The following is a 5,041-nucleotide window of genomic DNA, read 5'->3' on the forward strand; positions in this document are numbered from 1 at the left end:
TTTTCTTCAAACCTAAGGCTCGTTGCTCAATTGCACAGTTGTCAGGCATTCTTATGTCTCGGTCTTTTAGTGGCAGGGCAATGCTGTAGTGCCAATCCCCCAAAGTCACCATCTTGCTGGCCAATTCCAGGAACTTCAAGTCTTCCTTTGACAGCCCCATCTGTTCATCATTGCTGCTCTCAGGAAAATCCATCTTGAACTGCTGTTTCCATAGCTTGTCCAGTGTGACAGCAGAAACTCTGTTGGCGGTAACTGTTGCCAAACATCCTGGCCTTCCACAGCATTCTCGATTAAGTGGCCCATTCACAGTCCAGCCGAGCACAGTCCTAATGGCAAAGGGTCCATCACCTACACTCCGGATGACCTCCAAAGGTTCTAGAGCTCTGGGCATATTCATGCCAATCAAAAGCTCAACATTGGCCTTAATTTCTGGCAAATGAACATGCTTCAAATGTGGCCAGTCAACCAGGTCCTGTTGATTTGGGATGTTACCAATATCTACAGGCATTTTATGCTGAGTGAAGAGGTTAGGCATATCACAGTACATGTCACTGTCCAATCCAGCAACTTCAAGTTCAGGTACAATGAAACTGTCCACCACTTTCTCCTGTCCCATGGTGCGCAGCAGAATCTTTGTCCTCCTCCCAGCAATATTCAGCTTGTCCATAAGACCCGCTGTACAAAAGGATGCTGAACTCCCTTGGTCCAGAAAGGCATACGTTTCCACTATTCTTTGACCTCTCTTTGATTTTACTTTAACTGGCACAATGGCAAGCTTACAGTCCTGTTCACCGGCCCCAGTAAGACCACTAGTCTGGATCGTAACAGGAATGTTATCTGCCTCATTATTAGGTTTGATTTCATGTACAGTGTAGTGTAAGCATTAAAAGATCATAAAAGGAAACACTAACATTTATGTGAAACTAATTGTAATAAAAAAAATGAACAGGTGCTTTATAGATTTAAAAGAAAGAATCTGAAAACAACACTTTTTTGGTCTGAGTGATCAAAGTAGAAAACAGAACTGATGTTCAAGAACAAACCATAGCTGCACTAATATTACACATCTCCATTGTTGTGGTGAACAGACATGTTGCTTTTAAAACCACATGCAGTGTGTGACCGTGACTGTTCACTGAGACCATGAACGCCACTTCGCTGAAGCCTTCGCCTTCTTCTTCTTCTTCTAAATTGGAAGCAGAAGGAGCACGAGCTGCTTTGATCTACTGAAAGGAAAAAGCAGAATATCTGAGTTGAAACCAGTCAGCTGAAACCAGTAAGACAGGAACAAATTCAATGCAGTGTCTCAGGTGGCTTAGCCTGTTACAACTGTTGATACAAGCTAAATACAGTTAACACACAGTGTCAGGGAGCTCCAGTGTGGGAACTAGTGGCTTTAGGTTTGTAGTCATTTAACTTTCATCCCTTCATTCATTTAATTCAGGAGGAAGAAATGTCAGGTGGGTGCAGGCTGGTTACATGCATTTGGTCCCATGCTGTCTTTAACTTGGTTCACTTTATGGCTGGGCTGTATGTGGGCTTATATCATGTTACTTGGGCAGGAGTTCCTGTCCCCTGTTAGACTTAGAAAGTTTCTCCATAAGTAGAGCTTCTAACTCTTCTAGCACATCTGTGGCTGACAGTTTTTTGGTGGCTCTTTTTACCCCACACTGGTTGTGAGTGTGTAAATAGCCCCACTAGTTATTTTGGGTTGCAGTTAACTTGGGAGGAAGAGGTAGGTCTGCCATGACTAGATGAATAACAATTATCTGGGATACATAAATTTCATAATGCATGCATGTATCTCTATAAACCTGCCTGAGGGCTGCCATTTTTTACATTCAGTTATTTCTTTGTTGAATCTAAATAATGAATGTGTTACAGTTAAACTGACACTGATCAGTGTAAATGGCTCATTGGGACACAGAAACCTTTAAATTAAACCCTATCACCTGATATCGAGTGTCAAACAATATCAAAGCTGTAAAAGCTGTTTACAGTCAGAATTTATAAAACTATGATTGTAAATAAATTCAAACAAGTGAGCTTTTCTCTTTGTGCTGAATATCAACACTGTGATTTCTTAGACTGTAAGCTTTACTTTAGCACAACCAGTTGTAGAAGCTGCCACTCCAAATGTCTTTTGATAACAAGAAAAAAATACCTTTTCAGTCCACGGCCTGAAGTTCTTCTCTGACATCTTCTGCCATCGGCTTTGTCTGCTGGTTTGAAGACAATAAACCACAAAAAGATGATTTAGTCACTTTGTCTGCATCATGCAGCTCGAATGTGTCGTGTAACGATGTTGAATAGCTGTCGTTATCCCTCTGCTGTGTCAGTAGGATTGTACTGTACAGCATCTCATTGATATGTGAGGAATGCTAATGTAACACGATAACAGACTTACATCATTAAAACATAAAGGACAGGAGATATTTAGATATTTTTATATTTATATTACATTTTATAGCTGACGGATATTACTAAATAGATAGAATTTACTAAATAGCTGGATGAACATGAAAAATATGACTATAATAACAAATGACCATGAGAGCCAGTAGAATTAATTCAACTGGACACTCAAAAGACGTCCTTAAATGCTCTTTAAGTGGCGGAACAGATGAACAAACAGTTAATCGCTTACTTGAGATGAAATCTGCTCAGCTACTTTGAAAACAGCTTCTAACTGGTTCATCCTTTAACAGGATGACTGCTCAGGGGTAAGGCCATCATGCAGTCCAGCAACCTTTATGGTTCTGCTTTGATTCACCAGGAACTATTAGGGAAACCTTCCAGCGCCTCCTGTGAAAGACACAGGCATAAACACACAAACATTTATTAACATGTTCCACAGTGTTCCAGTTTGATTTTCTCATCCTGTGGACAACAACGTACATGGATGCAGGTTTATTGTTAACTTTTGTAAGGTTTATTTAGTGAACATATCCAGCTGCAGCTCCACTGTGATCCTGAACTGGATAAGCACTTAAGAAAATGTGTCAATAAATGGACATACATCAACTTACTATATTTATCCAAACAGACGGGACCAATAATGCTTCACTGAGTTAGAGACTTTAATGTCTCTTCTATGTAAGAATGTCTCGTGCTGATATACCTGCAAACTTGACAACAAAGGTTTTTCAGACTGCATGTAGCTCTATGTCAGCTCACACATTTACATTTATGTCACACTTATTTCTGCTTTCCCATTTTATAATTATTACTTACATTTTGATTAGATACCTTGAGTTTGTAAATGATCAGATTACATAATTGGAATAAAATGTATCCAATTCAAGGTTGCGGGAGGATGAAGCCTATCCCAGCTGATACAGGACAAAGACAGGCTGCCAGTTTATCGCAGGGCTAACACAATATGTGTAACAGAAAATCCACTTAAATGTTTGATATTTCTTATAATAATCATAATTATGACTATTATTTAAAGGTTTCTTTATAAATACATTTTGATTTTTTATAACCTCTAAAATATAAACCTGAGCTGTTTCAGATTCTGACCTCTGACCTCACTGCAGCTCCCTCTTGGAAGTATGTCTGCTTCTTGTCCCCAGTGTTGACCACCTGCCCTTGATATCACGTACTGTACCTGAGGAACAAAAAAGGACAAACACTTGCCTTCATTTAAGAAGTACATTCATACAGAGGTAATCTATGGAAACACACTAGTTCAACCTTTGGGAGAAATCAGTTCCTGTGAAACATTTCTGTAAATTAACATCATATGGAGAATGAATGAAATGAGTTCTTCCGGTGACTCAGCAGTCAAACACTGACAAATGAAATCTAGTTAAACTATTAAGCATATTTGCTCTTCTGAAATCTGTGTTAAACAACAACAAACATAAATTAGTAACAAAAATACAGCTGAGTAGATATTACAAACCACCAGCAGCCATAATGCTCAATTTTAATCTTCAAATGTTTCTGAGCCGTCTTCAACCTGCTTTTAACACATTAAAGTCCCACAGTCAATGCAGCCTGACTCAATCCTAGATGTTCAGCACACAGAGGTACCGTTTGAAGTTTAGTGTTAACCTGAGTCACTGATCATTTGCAGTATTACAGAGTCTGGCAGTCTTTGCATGATGTCCACGTCACTATAAGTTTCTAGCTGACTCTCAGGTGTGCCAGCAGGAAAGAGTAATAATAACCTGCATCCTGAGGTTTGTCATGCAGGATTAAATTTACAGTGGCTTTGTTCACACAGCTAGGATTGTATTTTACACTGACCCTGGGTCAGTATAAGTATCATACAGTTTAAACGAAGCACTGAAACTTGCACATATTTATTACAGATGCACTGAAGCTAATCGAGATATTTGCTGTCAACCTGTGGCTGCGATTAATCACTTTACTGAAAACTTTATTAACTAGTAACTTCATCAGTCATGACAGAAGCTAATATTTCTGTGCTAACATCGTTTAACCAGTAACAGCTTTCCTCCAATATAAGCTAACGTTTACACCGTAACTTTAAGCTAGCACCATAAAGACGGTAAAACACGTAATAATATCTACAAATGCATCTTAAAGCTCTTATATTAGCACTCGGTGTATTACTAACATAACCACATTAACATTACTGACACTCGCTGACTTTTAATAGTCATTCTATAAATGCTGTCCGTTTAAATGGTCCTGTACCTGTACACACTGCATATCCACCGGATTCCAGCCAGAGTGGATTCTGGAGTCTTCCAAGCTCCTGTTAGTGATCCTCCATCTGGATGGATGAGAACAACCTTCTGAACAATCTAGCAGGTCTCCTTGGGGGGCACGTCTCCCCACCCCCCAAGCGAGGGCCGTGGCACTGAAACTGCCGGCTGAGAGAAGGCTTGAAAAAAAAGGACATTTATCATTTCTTCTTCAGCCAGCTTTTTTTCTCATCGTTTTTCCAAAGTACACATTAAGCTTCTTCTGCAATAACACACTAATTACACATGCAAACCTACCTACTTCTTTCTTCATTACAAACAATTACACTTTCTGTAAAGTGCTTTCAATAAAACACAAA

At 39.3% G+C, this 5,041-nt stretch overlaps 1 long non-coding RNA gene across 1 annotated transcript; it reads right to left on the minus strand.

The window, feature by feature from the left end:
• Positions 1 to 632: 632 nt before the first annotated feature.
• On the minus strand, positions 633 to 3,913 carry LOC309719897. Its single transcript, XR_014280353.1, has 3 exons — positions 3,526 to 3,913; positions 2,648 to 2,805; positions 633 to 2,222 (listed from the first exon to the last, which is right to left on the minus strand). It is a non-coding gene; the product is annotated as an uncharacterized lncRNA (long non-coding RNA).
• Between the last annotated feature and the right edge of the window lie 1,128 nt (positions 3,914 to 5,041).

Source organism: Aulonocara stuartgranti (genome assembly GCF_965226115.1).
Source record: "Aulonocara stuartgranti genome assembly, chromosome: 2".
Taxonomy (NCBI): Eukaryota; Metazoa; Chordata; class Actinopteri; order Cichliformes; family Cichlidae; genus Aulonocara; species Aulonocara stuartgranti.